Raw genomic sequence first — 22,789 nt, 5'->3', positions numbered from 1 at the left:
GCTAACCCAGAAATATTACCTCGGGTTAAGAACTTTGCTTCAGGATGAGAACAGAAATCACGTGGTGGCGGTGCAGTGGCAGGAGGAAGCCCCATTAGCTAAAGTGGTGCTTCAGGTTAAGAACAGTTTCAGGTTAAGAACAGACCTCCAGAACGAATTAAGTTCTTAACCTGAGGTACCACTGTAGTGAAGAAATGGCATAATATGAAGTAACTTCCAGGACAAACTGGGAGGAAAACATAGTGAAGGTAGTCAGTAAGGGAGGCAAGGAGAAGGTGTGTGTGTGTGTGTGTGTGTGTGTGTGTGTGTGTGTGTGCGCGCATAGACAGCATGATCAGCAAAAAATAGCATACCCCCCCCCAAGAATACCTTTGAGTTTTGACTTGTTAGCTTTAAAAATAATAGTGGGAAAGTGATGACATATTTATTCTTCCCCCGTGACGTCAATGTTTGGAGGTTTCTATAGTTGCATTTTATGGTATGTGACATGCATCTTCTGATAGTGGAATGCGCTAATGCTTGCCATACAACAATTAATACCCTGCATCTAATATTTAACATGCTATATTTGGGTAACATACATCACACTTTTGTTCTAATTTCACATGGAGTGCCAACTCTTACCATTGCAAGGGACTTGTACTCCTTTATGGACCCATCTGTGTGGAATGGAAGAGCAAGATTGTGTCTGCTGCCTCTATGCAATGATCAGTGTTCCAGACAAACACTATTTGCAGAAGTGTCCATGCTACCATATGCTCCACAGTGCCCTGATTGTGAAACATTTCACCATTGACATTCATTTGGTGCAAAGCCTAATACAGTGGTACCTCGGGTTAAGAACTTAATTCGTTCCAGAGGTCCGTTCTTAACCAGAAACTGTTCTTAACCTGAGACACCACTTTAGCTAATGGGACCTCCCGCTGCCGCCACCACACAATTTCTGTTCTCATCCTGAAGCGTAATTCTTAACCCAAGGTACTATTTCTGGGTTAGCGGAGTCTGTAACCTGAAGCGTCTGTAACACGAGGCACCAGTGTATATTTTAAACACACGGTGATGACTCTTTTATTCACCCACATTTTAAAATTATGCTCCTTGCTGCTCTTGCCTTTATTGGACTGGATTCAGAATAACTTACTTGCACTCATGCTCCATTGATTTCAGTGTGAAGTAAGCCATGACTAACTTGTCCCATTGACCTAAAATTCAGCTAATTTAGACAGGATTCAACCTTTCAATTTTTGTTTGATTGTAGTGTTCCTTCATAATTAAACCAGGAGCTGACCTATTTGTGGCTCCCAGCAGCTGTTTCCCAACGATGTTGAACTTATTGCGTATATAAAGTGTACTGTGACCATTAGAAGGAAATCTCTTGAGGTAATGAGTCTGTCTCTATAGTTGCCTTTCAGTATCTGTACAATTATGTGGCTTGCTGGCCTCCGGTGGCCCTGGAAACAATGCAAGCTTAGTCCAGTCTGGATTTCCAGGTTCATTTCTGAAAGTGTAGCTGTGTCTAAAGCTCCCCAACTCCAGACAGTTCACTCAGCCAGGCTGCAAACTTGGATATATCACAGGCATCTGAAAGCACCCTTGGTTTGTTCCATGAAACACTCTTAAGTATTGATGGTGCAGTTTAAAAGACAAATAGTGATGCCAGTGATACTATATTGTCACAAATTTTAGCAGAGTCTCATCACTCTGGGTTAATGAGTCCATGGATGAGCCATGCATTACATAAATTGCCACAGTAAGAAATATAATTGCTGCATTAAGAATAATGCCAAATAGCAAGTTCACCACAGGCACAGCTGCTTTACTTCGCCACATCTGTTAAGTGCATGCAATTGCAAATGGGCTTGCCTTTCATTTGGTGTACATACACCAGTCAAGATAATTTATTTGACTCAGATTATTGGGCCCAATCCAGATTTCCCAGCATATATCTACACACTGCAATGATGTGGACGTGGGTAGCAATCAGCACTGTAAAGTTTTAGAGAGCCTACCATCCCAGAGGAGAATAAAGCTAAATTTAGTGGATTATTTCTCCTTTTGAAGATGATAGTGCTGCTGGATTTATGTATTCAGTCCAGTCCTGAGAACCACACGTACAGCACATGTTTTCATGTACAGTTCCTGAGCCAAGGTGGTTCCCATTCAAAACTGATTAACTGTATGGAACAAGATGCTCAATGGCAGCAGTGACCAACCTTGTTGGCTCGAAGTCAGCATCAAGCCTAAGTGGGCATGCATTCTTGCATCGTCTTCTTCTTTGGCGATCACTCGTAGCCGAGTAAGATTGTCTTCCATAAACACGGTTTTAACAATGAGTCCGTAAGTGACGTTGGAGGCCAATTCTGGATCCACACGTCCTTCCACAGAAGAGAAGAAAAGTTTGGATTTGATATCCCGCTTTATCACTACCCGAAGGAGCGGCTAACATTCTCCTTTCCCTTCCTCCCCCACAACAAACACTCTGTGAGGTGAGTGGGCCTGAGAGACTTCAGAGAAGTGTGACTGGCCCAAGGTCACCCAGCAGCTGCATGTGGAGGAGCGGAGCAACGAACCCGGTTCACCAGATCACAAGTCTACCGCTCTTAACCACTGCACCACACTGGCTCTCAGTGGGGATGTTGGTTTCCGGGCAGGAGTTGATCACAGTGTGGATTTGCCAAGTGTGGCTTCCTCTTAGCACGTTTCTCCCTTGCGTCCTGAGTTTGAGTGTCTTCAAAGCCCATGACACCTTACATACATGCACACACACTCAGCCCCTGCTCTTCTAATTGGTGCAGATCAGCTGAGGAGGGAGGGTAATGGCCCCCCTTTCTGCTCATCGGCTGATCAATGACTGAGTCACTTTGGTGTAAAAGAGATGGATAAATGTTTCTTTATTTTCTTAGGAAAATGCTTATATACTGCATTTTAAAAAATCAGAGCAGTGTACAGCAAATAAAAATAGAATAAAAACCACACAAAAATCCAATTCACAGATCACTGGCTAACTGTTACAAAAAGATTTTTTTCTTTAATTGTCTGTATAAGCCTTGCGGCACAGAAACGTTTTCTTCAAAGGTTTAAAAATTAACATTATTAATATCAATCTGAGGAGGTTATATAAGAAACCTGTAAAAAGGGAAGTCAATATAGGTTTTGCTGCACTTGCTTCAATGCCTTTCCATCCCTTTCATTTCAAAAAACTCATTTCCTGAGGTCAACAGATTTTCCTGGACCCACCAGTGTGGTCAGGGTCGGTCATATACAGTTACTTTCAGTAACTTGTGACTCTCTCAAGAAGTGGAGGGCTTCTAAAAGACCCTGGAGTTTTTCTTTCGGAATGACCATATTTCCCCATCTAGAATTTAGTAATAAATTGGACACAAAACAGAAAGCCAGGAAGAACACTGGATGGAATGACTGCAAGCAGGAAGTAAGAAATATACACATTTATAAATCAACTCAGCAGATTGAACATAGGTGGATTAATGGGTGGCAAAATAACTGGTGACATATTTTTCAACAGAAGTGGTGAAATATGATGGGATTCAATATTTTTAGGCAAGCTATAATTCAGTATAATGCACAATGAGAAACTGATGGCATATGAAGTACCAGAGGGGATTAGGGTATTCTACCTCTGTTACTTCCCAAGCTGCAAAGTCCAAAATTCAAACATTTCCAAGACTGATTTATCACCACACAACACCAAAGCTAACAATAGAGGAAGTTACTCTTTGACACTCTTAGTGTGACCAATTAACAATTCTGATTAAACAATGTGATCTTAGAGGCAGTTTAATCATTTAAAAACCATTAAGGTACCAGACAACTTAATGCAATATCTCAGGAACACAGCAAAAATATTTGGTTTTAAAATAAATAATATCAATCCCAAGAAAAGAGCTAATGTGGGTGTTTTGAGAATTAAATAATATTCCACAAGACTTAGCATATACAGTGGTACCTCAAGTTAAGAACTTAATTCGTTCTAGAACTATGTTCTTAACCTGAAACTATTCTTAACCTGAAGCACCACTTTAGCTAATGGGGTCTCCTGCTGCTGCTGCCGTGCTGCCAGAGCACAATTTCTGTTCTCACCCTGAAGCAAAGTTCTTAACCCGAGGTAATATTTCTGGGTTAGCAGAGTCTATAACCTGAAGCGTATGTAACCTGAAGTGTATGTAACCCGAGGTACCACTGTACAAACAACTTGATTCCATAATGTAAATGGTCCTAGCCAATGAGGGAAAGAGTTTGACTTGATTCAGTCCTTGTTTCCCTTCTTGGGATGGGGGAAAATTCAATTCAATTTACATTTAAAGGTGAACCTACAGAATTTTCGCTTCCCAAAAACAGAATGTGAAATGAAATGAAGTCATCCTTAAAAATTAGCACATCACTGGATTTTGTAATACAGTTCCCAAGGCAAGTAATGTGTACAAAAATGTATATATTGCAATAAAGTGTTCATAAAAATGCAAATATTTGTAGAAGTAGAAAACACAAAATTAGGAAAACTGGTTTGCAAAAATGTGGGGAACTGAACTTACAATCTGAAAAATAAGAAACTGAGAAACCATCTTTCCACCTCACCTCACTTTCTGCTTCAATAATATATTGCAATTATGACAGTTAGACACTGATTCCTTGAGACACTCTTGCTTTTTTGTTTTTGCAAACAAAGTTCACTTTATTGAAATTCATTAATATCATTACAAATTTAACTCCACACATACACATACATACAAAAAATAAATTCTTAAGTTAGAGACACTCTTGTTTAAGAGAATCTAGCTTCCATGGGCAGCTCAGTGCTAAGCATATGTTTTGTATACAGGAAGCCTCAGGTTTACTCCTGGCATCTACAGTGAAGAAAGGCTCAGCTTGCAGGTGTTGTTGACTTTGGATAACTACTGCCATGCTTAGCGTACATAATACTCGGCTAGTTTAAGGCAGTATAAAGCAGTTCCTACGTTCCTATTTGGCTTCTGTTGCATATTAATCTGGGGTTGAGAAACCCGTGGCCTTCCTGATGGCATTAGATTCCACTGCTCATCAGCTCCAGCAAGCAGCATGACCCATAGTAAGGGGTGGTGGGATGTGGAAGTCCCACAACATCTTTCTCATCCTTTCCCAAAGCCACCTGGGTCTGATGAACCAGCCTTCTGTCAAATCATTTTCAGAAATGAAACTTACCCACCATTCTTATTTGTCGCCACCCATCAAGCTCAATTCAATCCAGTTAACCTTAGACTCCACTGTACATACAACCTGCCCTCAACAGCAACCAGTTAAAGGTAAAGGCACCCCTGACCATTAGGTCCAGTCGCAGACGACTCTGGGGTTGCAGCGCTCATCTCGGTTTATTGGCCGAGGGAGCCGGTGTACAGCTTCTGGGTCATGTGGCCAGCATGACTAAGCCTCTTCTGGTGAACCAGAGTAGCACATGGAAACACCGTTTACCTTCCCGCCGGAGTGGTACCTATTTATCTACTTGCACTTTGATATGCTTTCGAACTGCTAGGTTGGCAGGAGCTGGGACTGAGCAACAGGAGCTCACCCCGTCGCGGGGATTCGAACCATCGACCTTCTGATCGGCAAGTCCTAGGCTCTGTGGTTTAACCCACAGTGCCAGTTATGGTGTAACAAATCATAACAAAAGAATCCAAAACTTCAAAACAGATTTGGGAAAGTGGAAAACGAAAAACAAAAACCAGCCAACGCTGTCAAAGCCATTCTGTCTCAATGGGGAAAACCAACTGAGAAAATATGAAAAATATGATTATGCATTCACTTGGTTTGGTTTAAGGACAGAACTGGTGGGAAGGGGCATTCTAATCTTCAAGTAGTCCTAAAGCATTCTGGCCTTCAAGCAGAAGAATGAGATAACTGACACCTTTCCCAGTCAATGATGCTTAGATCAGTGTGAAACTGAGCTCTCATTTCACTGAGTGTGCCTTTCTGGGCCCAAATTAGTCCTCCTTCTAATATGCCTGGGAGGATTGTGGGGTGATTTGGACTGGAATTATAACAGCACAATGTCATTATTCAAGGGATCTTGCATTGCCACAAATGATATTGGTGCCTTCCTTTATGGGTTCAGGGTTAAGAATAATGTTAGCTGTGAAGTAAATTACAGGAAAGAAAATGGAGCTTCTGAAATATATGTCACAATAATGAAGTGGAAGTAGATGGCTTTTCTGAATTGCTAACCTTCATCAAGTGGAGAAGATCATTTGCAACAAAGTCAGGTGAAGATTTATAGGATGAAGAATAACTGGAGTAAATCAGCAAGAAAGCCAGGTAGAATTCAGTAAAGAAGCTAAAGCTTTCTTTTCTTTTTCAAAAATTTACATCTACCCCACAATCATATCCTACTCTCTTAGGATTGAAAGTCATAAAAAGAATTTCAATGGGAAATTACTCATGTACCAAACAACCATATCTTCTTAATATATTTACTGTGGGGAAGAAAAATAAATGCAGGAATGCTGATTGCTTTGCTTGAAAGAGATAATATCTATATTTTATTCAAATCATACCATGTACTTGTGTGTGTATGTCTGTGTGTGTGCGCGCGTGCACACACACACACACACACACACACACACACACACGAGCGCTGGAATTCCAATTTCTAGAATTTTACCACCAAACATTTCCCCTGCCCTCACATAGTAAATCTGAGATAGGAAAGACATCATCAAAAGTGTTGCAAGGCAGGCAAAATAGAAGACATTATGCTTGCCAGCACACCCTGCAAAAAAAGTCCCTCAGAAATCCACAATGCATTAGAGTCTGTTTGTTCGAATGCTGTCACTTCCTCTTTGCACTGGCTCAGCCTGTCCATTTTGTGACTGGCAAACACTTCCTTAATATCCCAAATGTGCCTACTGGACGCCAAATGTTGGCAAGCCCATATAGTAGATCTATCACTACAGCTGATTGGGGGAGGGGGAGGATTTTCAGGACATGTTCCAGAGGTCTGTTCTTAACCTGAAAACATTCTTAACCTGAGGTACCACTTTAGCTAATGGGGCCTCCTGCTTCCGCCGCGCCGCTGCTGCATGATTTCTGTTCTCATCCTGAGGTAAAGTTCTTAACCCGAGATACTACTTCCGGGTTAGTGGAGTCTATAACCCGAAGTGTTTGTAACCTGAGGTACCACTGTACCCTGTTTCTACATGCAAAATACTATTCTCTCAAAAGCTTTAAAAAACCAATTTCCTAGCTGAAGCTTGGTTAATGTGATGGGCAGTAGCTTCTAGCTGCTGGTCACACACACACACACACACACACACACACACACACACACACCCTACTTGGGTGAGAACTGAATGGCAAACTTTGGCAGTTTTGAATGCAGCCTGAATTTAATGGTTGTGTGGCATGAAGGACTCCAAGGGTTTCCAGGAGTATGCTATTGCTTCTGGCAGAAATGGTGCTTCTCTAAACACACAAGTGCTATCTGTGAGAGTGTTGGCCTGCTCCTGCATGCTCCACACATATTATTTGTAAATGATCAAGCCCTTAAAAGAGAGCAGTCTTCATTTCCCCCCACACAGAATGAGACCCTCTTAAACATCTACCCAAATTGACTACTGCCCAGAAAATCAGGAATTGAAAGCACTTGTTTGGGTACAACCTGCCACTCAGGTCCTTTAGATTCAAAACTGAATGCCAAGACAGCCTTCACCCTCCAGTGTTTCTATGTCTGGCTTAGTTTTCCCTCTCATTATCCGAGAAATATATGACATATGTGTGAAAAACAGTTAACATAGACTTTGGGACTTCTTCCCTAGAAAAGTTAGACTGGCTCCCTCCTTGTTGTCCTTCAGCCAGCAGATGAAAACTTTCTTGTTCCAATAGGAACTGACTGCTTTTAATTGAAAGGGCTGGGATGTGCTATTTTTATTGTAGTTATTTGTATGATTTTAATTTTTTTTAATGTGTGTATATGTCAGTTGCTGGGTAGAGGAGGAGGAGTGGTGGAGACTACTTCCCTAACCTGACCCTTCCAGGGAGGAGGAAGAGGAAGACAGTTTAGAATAACAACAGTGTTTTTGCGGGAGGTCACAACTCAGATGAGGGGAAAAGTTGGGAAATAATGGTGGGGGGAGCAGGCAGAGCTGGAGCAGCAGCTGCCCAACACGTCACTAGAAAGCATTCCAGACCCACCATCCCCCAGGTCCTGGCAAGCCCTAAAAGTAGGAGAGCAAAGAGCTCAAAGACAGAGGGCACTTAGCAGCACCCATAGAGGAGATGAGGAGGAGGAGGAGGAGGAGGAGGAATGAGGAAGTGGGAGAGAAGGTGGGGGTGGAGATTCACTTGGTATAATGTCATTATCCAAAAGGCTGGGTTCTATAGCCTCTCTCTGTAAAGTTTGAAATAAAAAAGGACTGTAGGAAACTTTTCCTTGTCTTTATACTTTTCTGCGCAACCAGCCGGGAGCCACTGACAACATCCTGACAGTGTGTTTTTGTGTGTGTGTGTGTGTGTGTGTGTGTGTGTGTATAGTTTTGATTATATGTGGGTTTTTTATTACTGCTTTCCCACCATATGTTTTTAGCTCTTATTTTCATCTGTAAGCTGCCTTGAGTTCCTGTCAGGGGAAAAGAAGGAGTATTAACAACAACAACAACAACAACAACAACAACATGAAAATGCATGAGGTTAAGGGACCTGATGAAAGCTTTAACCTCACTTAACAGGGAGTAAGCTCCATAGGAATTCCATAGGAAGTACTTTTGAGCAGACATGGTTAGGCTCACACTCTTGACTGCAGCCTTGTGCTTTTTTTCAATACTCACTTATGAAAGCCAGCCCTGAATCCAGTGATAGCAGGTGAAGTGGGAGATAAAAGGCATTAAGTGGTTGCCTTCTCCAAGGTGCTGATTCCAGCCTATCACTTCTTCCCCCATTCCCTGGCATCTTTTGCCAGAAGGAGACCATGTGCCCCAACCTCCTAAGTCACCTCCCATTGGTAGCTTTCTCTCATCTTTTAAATTTCAGTGCACCACCTGGCTAGCTGCTGCCACCTTAAGATGGCTGAACTTTAACTGCCAACCAGTGCCACCCATCAAGGATGGAATTGAGCCAGATTAGCTCCCCCCCCCACTTGAACATAACTGCTCTATGTGTTCAACTTCTGCAAGGCAAATAATAGCCACAAAATTAGCTCAGCTCATGAAAGGTCAGTATGGACCTTCATCTACCCATCTCACACAGAGCAGCATTCTGGTCCTTGCACTGCATACTTGCTTCACACAGCGGAAGGAAATCACAGTAAGCATGAAGTTTTATAATGCATGGAGACTAACTTAGTATGCAAAGTGTTGAAAGGGCTCGTTTTGCCTTTTATTTACACATCCATCTATGAAGCAACTGAATTTTGTCTTTTGGTGGCAACATGTCCACACCTTAAAAGCTTAATGGAACCGGAAGAGGTTTTTATCCCAGGTCTCAGCCTGGATGCTTGCACTGATACCAGGACTCAGCCCTCATCTTCCTCCTAAAAGGAAACCCTTATATTTATTGACAAGAAGTTTTTAAAAGCCTGACTTTCTGAATGCAAATTTCAGTTAAAGTACAGAACTGGCTTGTGTGCCTCCAGATGTCAAAGTTCTGCTCACTTGAAAATGTGGGTCATATATTCTTCTAGAGCAGCCTTTCTCAATCTGGGTCCCTTCAGATGTTTTGGACTGGCATGCCCAATTGTCAGGGAAGATGGGACTTGTAGTCCAACAACATGTGCAGGGAATACAGCCAGAAGGGATATTTACAGAACAATATGCCTAACTTTAGTCCATAACTTCATAAAGCTCAAATTTAAAAGAACGTTCCCTGAGCATCTACTTTGGTTCCTGAAGCATGAGATGAGTGATGATTTTGTGCCAATATTATGAAACTGCTTTCCAATGCCCTGGAAAAGAAAGCATGTATAACAAGCAAAGTACTTTGGACACATCTCTAGAGTCCTTAATACTTCCCTTGAAGAGGCCGAATAATGATAAACTAGCTTATTTAAAGTGGTGTGTGGAGGACTTGCAAGACAGCATTAATGATTGATTTTGTGTTAAGTTAAGCTGGCCCATGTTTCCTCTAGGCAGAACAAGTATTCATGGTAAATAAGCTAAATAAGCTTTTTATACCCCCCCTTTAATGTCATATTAGTTACAGAAATGGGGTTGCGTTCAATGAAGTCATTCTGCAGGCGAAAGTCACAGAATATTCCCTCCCCCTCCTCCAACCTGCATCCTCTGAAATCTGCTTTGGGTGTACCCCCAACCACCAAGAGTGTATGGGGGGGGGAGGGTTAGGAGACACAAAGACAAAGAAGAGCCAGGGATGTGCAAACAGAACCTTGTTCAGCTCATGCAACGATTTTGTTATATTCAACCCATGCACTTGGAAATTGTGATTGGCCACTGTTTAATCAGTTTTCTGGACAGAAAACACTTCTGGTCTGTCTCATTGATGCTGTAGTTTCCTGTAGAAAAACAGAGACTTAGTGAAAAACACAGTAGTCCCCCAAGGACAGTTCCCACATGTGTAATACAATATTGAAGAATATTATACCTGACAAGCTCAAGATCATTGGATACAAGTTTGTGTTTGATTGTAATTGCTTTTAGAATGTTTTACACTATAGTGTGTGTGTGTGTGTGTGTGTGTGTGTGTGTGTGTGTGTGTGTGTGTTGGTTTTAGAAAGTTCTGAACTGTTTTAGAATTTGCTTTCTTTTTGGTTTTAAATTATATTATCTGTTTTCCACTCTGGGCTTCTTGAGGAGGAAGAAAAGGATATAAATTCAATCGATCAAATGCCAGAAATGGTAGCTTCAGCCTAAATTGACCTGCATTTGACTAATCTTAATAATGTTAAATAGTGCTTTTTATTCACTTTCCTGTCAAAAGGGCATTATTTTCAATTTTCAAATCATTTCCTCAACAACAACAAGGATTGCTTAATATGGTTTGGTACCTTTGCTATCTCTCACACCCCTTTTCAGATATGGATTTACTATCATTGCTAGGATTCACATACCACACACTCACACATGCCTGAAACAGCTGCTGTAGAACTGACAGAACCAAACTTATACAGCGTTGCAGTGAATATTTGCTATTTGATGTTAGCCGCCCTGAGCCTGGTCTCAGCCGGGGAGGGTGGGATACAAATAAAAGTTTATTATTATTATTATTATTATTATTATTATTATTATTATTATTACCTATAGTTATCAAGGCTATGCTCAGCCTCCACATTTGGAGACAACAATCCTTCTGGATGCCAGTTGCTGGAAACTTAGAGAAGGGAAGAGTATTATTGTCCTGCTAGCTGGGTTCCCACAGGCTTCTGGTCAGCCACTGTGAGAGCAGGATGTTGGGCGAGATGGGCCATTGGCTTGATCCAGCATGCTCTTCTTATATTCTTATGTTCTTAATATGAAATAGCCATGTTTTCTGATAATCAGTATTTGGTATGGAGACCATACCATGGGGACTAGTGAGCTTTGTAAGGCCACAGTGTATATTACTGATGGTAAAAAATGTTGTAAAGTACAGTTAGTGACTCACATTTGCATCCATGAAAGGGTTAACCTGAGCCCGCAGCTCAAGTTGCCAGTGGGTGGAGCTTAGCAGGCTCCCAGAAGCCTTCTCTTCCCTCCTCCTCCTTCTCCTCCTCTCTCTCTCTCTCTCTCTCTCTCTGCTATTTCTTTGAAGAAAAGGGCCATGTGGAACAGCTCCCATCTTGAAGGGAAACCATGTGAATAAAATTTATCTAAAGGGAGATTTTTACCACTTGCATCTTAGCTAACACAAAGACTGCATGGTTCTTTTGTAAGGAAACCAAATGCTTTTCTTTTTATAGTCATTTGGAACCTTTTCCTCTTCTTCTTTTTGCTAATGGATGGAGACTTCTTTGTTGTATCTCCTGAAACTGTAAAATCTTCGCTTGTTTGTATTCTAGGCGTTTTCTGGGGGTGGGGTGGGGTGGGGTGGGGTGGGGTGGGGTGGAACCATCTAACCAAGTTTAATGTCCTTGGAACAATCACCACTGTACTAACTCTGCTACATGAGAGTAAAGAATCTCTCTTCCAAAGCTCTCTTGCCTATGAAAAAACACATTCAGCATGTTTAACTCAGGACTGTTGCAGTACATTGATAAATAAACTATGGATACTGCTTCATACACAAATGAACAATTCCTGTCATGTCAACCATTTTGGGTTAGATAATATGTTTTGTGATAGCTAGACCTTAACTCTCTCCATCTGGACAAAGAGGAGATAAATTCATAAAGGAAACTCTCCCTAAGTGACCTGGGTGGTAAAAAAAAACAGGCCACCTTCTTGCTGGGAGAAAAGTAATATCAAGTTCAGCTGTGTATGTGAGAGATGGCATTATATTTGGACAGTGATTTATGATTGATGATTCCCAGCTTGAGATAAGAACATGATTCTTTGTTTGTTGTACATGACAAATCCGATAGCATGTATGAAAGATACAAATGTTTAAGGCTATCTTTGCTATATTATTATCTGACAGCCCTGAGTCTACCAAGCAAGCATATTAATGAAACAAACCTCAGCCCTTGTAGTTAATTTTTATTCCTGAACAGCTGGAGGATTTTCACTGCTTCCCTACATTTGCTAAAGACAGGTATTAAAAGGTTTGACCTCAGCTGCTAATATCAATTAGAATAATAAAACACAAGATATAGAAACACATCTAAGCGATAAGAAATCAGAGAACCCTCCCAAGCCATACACACACACGGCCCAAGTCGAAGACACCAAGACAAAATTGATCTACAAAGCAAGGCAACCAGTTGACAAACTGCAGGGGAGCACAGCAGTTGTAATGGAACACTTGAATCCCCCAAGAAGCAATTCAGAATAGTCTCCAAAAATGGAACTTCAAAAATATGGGTTTTATAACAACAGAGTTACTTGTCTTCTACCTGGAGTTCATTCCCCACCTCCCGACTGCTTCTGATTTCCCCCACTCCATTCTCATTGAAATAATCCCCCCTCCCCATTATTCAGACTTATATACAGAGATGAAAAAGTTTGGGGTATGTGGCAAAGATCTGATCCCTTTGGGTGGGAAAAAGATTAGGTTAACAGAAATTTTTACTATGCTATAGATATAAATGAATGAGAAAGTGGCTTCAAAGTGATTCTTTCATGTTAAAAGTAATTGTGAGCATTAAGCTTCACACAGAGGTGAGCAATGCAAAGTTCGAAGAACAGTTTTGTGTTCATTTTGTGTAGGGCTGCCATATGTCTGTATTTTCCTGGACATTATTGGGATTCCAAAGGCGGAATTGACATCCGGGGGGAATTTCCAAAGGGTGGTGCTTTGTCCTGGATCTTAGGCAAGTCGATTGAAAAATCACAGGGGATTTTTGGTGTTTTTGTAAAAAAAAAAAAAAAAGGCACAACAACTTTGGGGCATGTCTTTAAAAATGCTCAACAACATTTGGGGTGTCCTGGTTTTATGGCAACCCTAAGATTGTGCATTGTTTTGTGTATTTAAAGGTTTGCCTTTAAATGCAGACCGATTTGATTTCCCCCCTCCATCTCTAGTTTCAGCTACATCATGCAGAAAGTGGCCCACTTCTGTCTACTATGGCTAGGTTTCCCTGGTATGAAAAAATGAAGCATTGTAATTGTGGTGAATATTGAGTTCACAACTTCATATAATCCCTCTTTAGAAGTTTCCCTTTAGAGGGAAGGACTGTGGTGCAGTGGCAGAGCATGTGCTTTGTGAGGAAAAGGTCCCAGGTTCAATTCTCTAGCCAGGGCTAGGAAAGACTCCTGTCTGAAACCTTGGAGAGCTGCTGCCAGTCACTGTGGACTGACTGAGCTAGCTGGACTCAGCAGCATGCACAACCTCCTATATATGGGGCAAATGCATGCAAGGGGAGCATGGCCATGCCTCTTTGACCCATCCAGATATCTCTGTGCAAAGGACAGCCTGCAGTTTGAAAAAGAGAGAGGGTTTGGTTTGGGGCTCAGAAATGTTAGTAGCATATCAAGGTGTTGCCTGCATCCCCAGAGATCTGATGTGGGTGCAGAGTATCCTGGCTTTGCTGAAAATATGACCTATAACAGGAAAGACACCTGCAATTACAAGCAGTTCCTTACAGAATATCTGATCAGCTGTGTTGAAGTGTTAAAGCTTAGGCCACAGCTTAGGGGGGAGGGGCCATGGCTCAGTGGTAGAGCATTTGCTTTCCATGAAGAAGGTCCCAAGTTCAATCCTAGCATCTGGGAACTTGCATCACATTTTTTGCAAGCAATAGATTTATAATAGTTAAAATGATTATCATCACTTGAACTAGACCTATCAAGTAGGGCAGATTAAGTGACCTGGGGTTTCCATGCCTGGCCTGGTTGTTGAATGCACACATATGTGATTAACTCCTATAGCGATGTCAAATATGAACTCTGATCTTAGGATACCACAGTATGGGATGGTATTATTTGAAGTTGGTAGAGTCTACCTTTTAATATGGTCTGCCGGGTAAAAAGTATCAACAGTCAAGATGTCTTGTTTACTGTTTTGAAATGCTGGCCCTAAATTCTAGAAATCATTTAACTAGTGAATTTTACAGCAAGATATAGGGCCATTCCTCTGCAATAACAATGTCCTGTTGGGTGGGGAAGGGACATTTGTGAAAGCTGGCCCTTCACTCCCATTGCTTCATTTATGAAGCCTTTGACATGTTTCTTCACTGTGGACAAAGCCTGGAGAAATCAACCACTGCTAGTAAAATAAATGCAATGATTTTTCTGCTTTTCTAATCATCTGCTTTTGCCAGGAAATCTAAAGAAGCAACAGTTGCTCCATGTTTGCTCAAACTGGCATCAAGTTCCGTGTCTGAAATGGAAACTGCAGTTAACAGTTATTCTATTTCAGGTTCCACTGCAGACATTTCATGCTAATTTAGAAACAAACTTTGCTGGCCCATTTACTTTGTAGATTTACTTGTAAATGGTCCCACTGTGCTTTGCAATGTACCCAGGGCAAACCCTATGAACTCTTTTCCTATTGATTAAACTGATTGTGCTCAGCTTAAATCTCTGTTCACGCCTTTGCAAGCACACTCTGGTTCCCTTTCCTGTTTGCAGCAACTTCTCCATCATGTTGAATTCTGTACGTGGAACCTTTACTAACCTCCACTAAAAACTCCACACACCCTCCTCCCCCTCCATTCCCAGTAGTGCTGTCCTTTTCTTGAAATTTGTTTTCCTGTCAACTGTGAGTAGACGACTACTGGTTTAGAAATGCCTTTGTGCACCGAGGCCTCATTCTAGTTAATGTACCATATGGCCCAAATTAAATTAACTTTAGATGCATCAACTCAAAGTTTTTATACCACCACGGAAGGTTTTTTCTGTTTTGTTTTGTTTTAAAATGCCTTTTTACTATTCTATTGTTTCTCCTGGCAATTTGGACATAAGTGCAGCTAGAAAATGTACCTGCACAATTTCTCTCTCTCTCCCTCCTCTCTCCCTTTTCACTAGAGGGCAAGGAAAACCATTTGGTGATAGTGGTCAAAATATTTGTGTGTAGAGGTCCCCAAGCCACCCCAAATAACTCTCACATCACACAGAAATTTTGTTTAAGGTTTTTGGCATAATTTTGGCCACAACTTTATTAAAATACAAAAATGTGAGTGGTTGCTTAGGCATTGGTTGCGACTATCTGCCCCCAGTGGGGACAGACTGACATTTCGCAAGCCTGTGAAAGTCAGAAAGGGGAAATACGTTTTGGGGATAGCGACGGAGCAGGGAACCTGCCCTCAGCTTTCCCCAAATGCAGCCAGGGGCTCTTGCGTGGCTCTAGCCCCTTGACAGGGTTCAGACAAAAGCAATGGTGAACCCCTGTATTCCTTTAACGGAATACCCTTGCAGCAGCAGCATTAGAGGGGCAGGCACAGCTAATCCATGCCCCTCAACTAGCCCAACCAAAAACCAATGCCTAACTGCAACCTTACAAGTTGTGATGATTTGCTACGCAATAGGCAAAATATTGCCTCCCTGCTTATTTAACTTATATGCAGAATTCATCATGCGAAAGGTTGGGCTGGATGAATCCCTAGCCGGAATTAAGATTGCTGGAAGAAATATCAACAACCTCAGATATGCAGATGACACAACCTTGATGGCAGAAAGTGAGGAGGAATTAAAGAACCTTTAATTGAGGGTGAAAGAGGAGAGCGCAAAATATGGTCTGAAGCTCAACATCAAAAAAACGAAGATCATGGCCACTGAGTCAAGAAAGAGAACTCCAAAAAACCATATGTTCTCCCATCTAGAACATATCCTTACTTTTTGTTTGGGAGAGGGCAGACTGCCACTAGCCAGTTGTGAAAGTCCTCCAAGCGACCTTCTGTATTACTTAATTTAAGGGCATTATATTACAGATGGAAAAGAAATTGTGAGTTTGCTCAAAAGCTGCTGATGTGGCTCCGTAATAAATGTTTGTTTTCTCGTCAAAGTTGGAAGAGGTCATGTGGGTAGTGCCAGAGTGAGTCTGTCAAAAGGAATGTTTGGAAGCAATAGCTGCTCATTTTCACTTATCTCTGAAGAGTGTCACTCAAGCTATCATAAAAGTGCTGCTTACTGCACACCAAATATTGATTCCCCTATAAGTGACTTGGGCACAAAAAGGTTCTATGAGCAATGTGCTTTTAAACAAAATGCCCGCATTGATTCATTTACCAGCAAGCTGGATCCTTCAGAAGGGGGTTGGGAAGTTCTAAACAATCCTTTTATTAAGAGTTTCAAGGGGAATTTCATGTTTTTTCCTCACAGGCAGAGGAAGATGTAGAACATAAGAATAGAACTATTGGCCTAGACTAAAGACCCATCTAGACCAGCATGCCACAGGGGCCAACGAGATGCCTATGGGAAGCCCACAAGCAACATATGAGTGCAACAACACTTTCCCCATTTGTTTTCCTCAACAACTGGTATATAGAAACATACTATTTCCTATACTGGAGGTAGTACATAGCTGCCATGACTAGTAGCATTATTTTCCATAATTTTGTTTGTTCTTTTATCAAGAGTATATTCAAAATATACTGAAGGCCACCAGGCTATCCAAGCTAGGAGTCATCAGTATATTTTGTGGAAAATGAGTTGTAAGATGTGGGTCTCTGCTTTGATCTAATTCCATTATCCAAAGAGGGGTAAATTTTAAGCAGTTAGGCCAGTGATCTTATTAACAAACTGAAGGGTCCCAAATTGAAGGAACTTAAACCTTTTTTAAAAAAAAAATCTCTGAAGCTCCTCTTAATACAAACATGGGGATCAGACCATTGTAATTTGCACTGTGGGAAATCTAGGCCAGTGCCTTTCACCATATGAGAATGTCACATACCTATAGCATGCCTGATCTAGTGATGGAAAGTAATGTTATTCAGCCTACATTTCTGAGTGAACTTGTGCCTGCTGGACTAATGCATGGATCACAACGTAAGTATACGTCAATTTTTGCAAGTCTTTGAATTTTGAAATATTGCTCATAAGTACCAAAATGTGTAAAAAAATAAATAAATAAGGGGAAACTATGTTTAGAAATGCATACACTGATGAAATATCTATTAATGCTTATTTCTGTGGATATTTTAAGGATATTTGTTCAGGTTTTCTGCATTTTAAAGAAGTAATAGATCAATGCTGATATGGGATGGGATGGACTTATGTATGAAGGCATGTACAATTGATGTGGACTGGGAATTGATGGATTCATCCATCCATAGACAACTTCTTCTGAAAACCTCTTCGCAGGGAGATTCCATAATCCCTCAAGATAAACAACTGCAGACACTCTCTTTTTGATGATGATGATGATGATGTGGCTGTTTCTGTGCACGTTCTGTTTTTCTTTCTTGTCAGCCTCTGATTTACTCTTTTGCTACGGGAGAAAACAACAACCCAACACCTCATATTGTCCATAAAGAATTTGCATAATATGTTAATACCGATATGGATCCAGACATCTGGATGGCATTTGAATATCTCATTTACATTCAGACAAGGAGAAGCCACACAGATGGTGAAGAAAATAAGAAGAGCATTGTTTTAAACAAATATGGCATCCAGGAAATCAAACATGATTCAAGATAGGAATTAAAGTATTAGTAGAGCTCTGTCAGTGTCGGAGACAGACTATAAAACAGGGAAGTCAAGAAAGACAACTATTTTGCCCACTACTACACAGTTATACTTAGGGAAGAAGTGAGGCCAGTCTACACTGGGCTTTTATATAGTCACTCAAGGGGGCACCTTCTTACTCCTCCGCTCCAACCCTACTTTTTGCATCTTTGGAGCAAGCAGCTGAAAAGCTTTTCTGGCTCAAAGCAGTGTGCAAACAAAATAGAAAATTGTAAGAACATGTATAAATCTAAAAGATAGCCAACAAGTAAATATAATAACAGAATAAGCAGAAATTTAGGTGACTTAAATCACCCCACCCCACTCTACTTGATATGCTCGAACATGTGCCCCTTTGGCCTTCACAACAGGCCAACTGGATATCAGCATCTTTAATGAGGAAAATGAATAACTGAGTGTACCAATAAAAGAGCATTCTGCTAGAAGCCCTTGAAGATATCTCTCCCCCTCCTCCCTTTCCCTACTATTAATGCAGGTAATTACTGCAGGGCAAATACAGGTATGTATTACTGACTTTATTTATTACTGTAAATTTGTACCCTGTCCCTGAGCTCAGGGCAGCAGCTAAGTCTCTGCAGAAGCAAAACAGCTTCTGCTCATGCGACAGAGTGCCCCTTCCCTCTCCTGCCCCATGCATTCCCTGCACCTTCCCCAAAATCTGTTCTGCAGGGTTCAGAGGGCATGCGAAGGGGAGAAGAGGGAAGTTCAGTTGTGCAGGCAGAAATTGTTCTGCTTGTGCAAGTTTCACCCTGGTTAGTATCACACCAGGTGATCTCAGCAGAGCTGAGAAGAGGGCTGTGCACAGACCCACACAAGGCCCAGTCTGGCAGTTTGGAGTAGATGATTTGGAGGAAACTTGACCTGGATTTGGCCCCCTGACTGGTTTTAGGAATCTTGCACAGCCATGTAGTTGGGCGGGGGGGGGGGGAGAGAGAATGAATGTGCCTCTTTTCCCACCTGACCATAATTAAACCCTAAGTAAATATGCAGTTAGGAGGGGGCAAGGAGGAGACACACACAATCTGCCTGCGCATCTCATCCCCTCACTTCTTGCCACCAGACAACCCCCTACTTTTGACAGCCTCAGATTGCTCCAGGTGAATCTGATCCAAACGGGGGTGATTTTAGGTTCATGAACCCTTTGGACTTCTTTGGACTGCATAGAACTCTGTGTTGGTATCTAAGGAAGGTTGTGTGGTACTGAGTTTTAAGGAAGAAGGTTGATGTTTTGGGCATAGGTGGGAGAATCAGAGTTATCTTAATGGAATTATCCCTAAACTATGAGGGTCTGGCCAGAACTATACTGTCCTTATATGCCTGAAATATATTTTCTCAAACCACTGCGAAGGAACTCAAAGCATTTCTCACACACAAGACTATGCCTGTGGAGCTGGAGTTATGAAAACTCATGACTCATTGAAGCAGCATCTCAGTAGGAAGACTTCAAAGCCCAACTCTGTTGTAGCTACAGCTTGGAGGTACATTTCCAGAAAATGACTCTAATGGGTTGTCCTAATCAGCGTGGCTGTCAGAAGCCTTGGCAAGAGGAGAAATAATAAAACCGAAAGCAGGAACGGAGAAAGTGATATCAGGAGATCACCATGGAGAAGGCATAATAGAAACACAGAATACATAATTTTATTTCACATACGTCAGGTCCATATGGCTTTGCTGTGGGCCACGTACATGAGCATATCTGTAGCTTTATTAGAGGCTCATAATGCTGCAGTGGTTTTATCAGTAGTTTGGAATGAAAGAGCTAAAAGTCTCGATTCCCCATATGAACATTAATTAATTAATTCTTAATCACTTTTCTCTTACATTTTTGGTAGGACAGAAATGTCACTGGCAGTATAACTGTTGGGATTCACAGGATGCTGTGTAAGTAAGTCTGCAGGCTTCAGTTTGCCAGTTGGTGCAACAGGCTGATGCAATACTTTCTGTGAAGGTGCTGGGTCAGAATGACTCAGCAGTAATGTGCTGGCAGTTTGATTGGCTGTCATCTGTTTAAAAGAGAAGCCTGTCCAATAGTGGGTGTGGTGTAGATGAGTGTGGAGTCTTCTTTTGCCTCAAGGTGCAGCCAGGTACTCTGTCTGACTGCTTCTGTAGATATTTGTATATATCTTTTGCTCACAACAAACAATACTGCACTAAAGAACCTGGGACTCTGAGCATTCTGCTGAAGCGTCATGAGGAATTCACGACAGAGTTATGGGCCCAGCACGCTTCCGCTGCGCAAGAGTACAGGTGGCAGTTATCTAGCCGTGGGTGCTGGGTGCTATAATATACCATGGATATCCATCATGGTGCCCTTCAGATACTGTGCACCACAACTCCCATCATCCCTGACCTCAGGCCATGCTGCTGGTTGAGATTGATGGGAACTGTAACCCCAAATGTCTAGAGGGAATCTTTTTGGCTACCCCTGTACATGGATGACCACAACAACTTTAAACTTCCTATCGGTATATGATTTCTAGGCAGCATATCTGCACTGATTATAAGGACCCAGTCACAAAAATTATTGTCAAAACTACCATTCTTAAAATTGCATTGACTTTAAGGGGAATTGTTCACATTTTTCTTTAGCAGATAATAGTTCTCCCTGTCTGTCCTTCATGCGTAAACCATCTGCCTGTTATCTTTTGGCACCTTCCATATATATTCCGATAGAAAGCCATCTGCTTCTCTCCTTTAAACTTCTGAGTGCGCACACACAGTCTTATCTTCTTTACAAATCTTTGCATATGTCAACATTTTAATTACACAGTGGCATATTACAATGTCATTGACTATGGGGGGTTCTTCCAACAATACAGTCGAGGAAAGTTTAGCAAGAGTTGACAGTGAAATTTTACGGCTCTTTGATATATTGTGTTCATGAAATTTACAACAACTTCGTCAACAGAAGGAGCCAGATGATGCATGAGTCAATAATTGTGCTAAGTGATTGATGTAGACATAATTCCAAAAGCACTGTGGCTTTATTAAAATACAATAACAATATTAATTTATATGAAAATTTGGCTCAGCCAACTGCTATTTCATTTAAATTTTATATCATCTAACAATATGATCTTCCTGTTGTCAGCCTAAACAAAGGGATAGTTTATTCCTCGGCCGCCAGTACCCTGTGTATGGTTATATGCAAAACATAGCTAGTAATATGTAATAAACATATGTGGTAATATGTTATAAACATAGTAGTAATATGTACACTGTATATACTTTATAAGAAAATGGACCATGGGCTCTATCTCAGCATTACAATTAGAAATAAACATTTATAAAAGCAAGTGGGGAAAGCTACAAAATTCACACATTTTTTATCCCCATGGGGGGGGGAGAAACACCTGACACCAAGAACCTTTGGCTCATTGCAGCTTTTAAACACACACACACACACTGCACAAAGCAACCAAGTAAATGACCCATTGCTAGATCTACTATGGGATCAGAAATATTTAGACTACTATGATGATCCATTAAACCAGATTTATTTCAACATACAGTGGTACCTCTGGTTGCGAACGGGATCTGTTCCGGAGCCCTGTTCACAACCTGAAAGGAATGCAACCCGCATCTGTGCACACGCAGGTCACGATTCGCCGCTTATGCGCATGATGTCATTTTGTGCGTCTGCGCATGCACAAGCTGCGAAACCTGGAAGTAACCCTTTCCAGTACTTCTGGGTCGTCACAGGATGCAACCTGAAAAGACGCAACCTGAACCGAACGTAACAAGAGGTATGACTGTATTTAAGAACAGGTTTAAGGTTGAAATCCTAAACTCATTTACTAGTAACAAAGAGGCAGCATCTTTTTCTTTTAGTACTACTGTAGTGAAATGTTCTACCTGCTGTAATGCAAGAAGTTACATCTGTATTGGCATTCCACGGGCCAAACAGAGGCACATCTGTTTGAATAAACATTCCCCTGATCTATTGACTAGAACATCCTGCCCTGATCATTTTAATTATTGCTTTACTTGCCATAATTGTTATGCTTGCTTTTAATTGGACGACCGAGAGAAAGAGGAACTGTTCAACACCTACTTTGTCTCTGTCCAGGCTTTGCCCCAGGGATGTCACTTTGGTGCTGCTGACAGAGTGGTTGGACTTCACCCTCAGAGGCACACTCCATTGTCTTTTGAGACAGACGGATGCCAACAACAAAATTCCTCTGCAAAGAGCACAGAAAAGATTGCCACTGTCCAACTAGGATACATTTCCAAAGCCCTGAGCAAGCCCTGAGCTCAAATGCTCTGTCTGGCTATAATACTCTGTTTTTCCAGACTGCTGTCTCCATAGTGCACCCTGATGTGTAAGTTTTTACAGAACAAAGTCTGCGAGCCTTTGATTCTTGTCATTCAGAAGGGCAACAGAACTATACTGAGAAAACTACAGTAAATGTTTTTCACAAAAAAGGTTTTGTTTTCTTCTTCTTCTTTGGTGATCACTCGTAGCCAAGTAAGATTGTCTTCCATAAACACAGTTTTAACAATGAGTCCGCAAGTGACTGTAGAGGCCAATTCTGGATCCACACATCCTTCCACAATGGGGACATTGGTTTCCAGGCGGAAGGTAATCACTT

General features: G+C 41.4%; 1 long non-coding RNA gene across 1 annotated transcript; it reads right to left on the bottom strand.

Moving 5' to 3' along the window:
* Positions 1–10,350: 10,350 nt before the first annotated feature.
* On the bottom strand, positions 10,351–11,152 carry LOC309337452. Its single transcript, XR_014154316.1, has 2 exons — positions 11,045–11,152; positions 10,351–10,489 (listed from the first exon to the last, which is right to left on the bottom strand). It is a non-coding gene; the product is annotated as an uncharacterized lncRNA (long non-coding RNA).
* Between the last annotated feature and the right edge of the window lie 11,637 nt (positions 11,153–22,789).

The sequence above is a fragment of the Podarcis erhardii genome, assembly GCF_964252035.2.
Source record: "Podarcis erhardii genome assembly, chromosome: 2".
Taxonomy (NCBI): domain Eukaryota; kingdom Metazoa; phylum Chordata; class Lepidosauria; order Squamata; family Lacertidae; genus Podarcis; species Podarcis erhardii.
The sequence above is the reverse complement of the archived record's forward strand: the minus strand, read 5'-3'. Positions and strand labels throughout refer to the sequence as shown.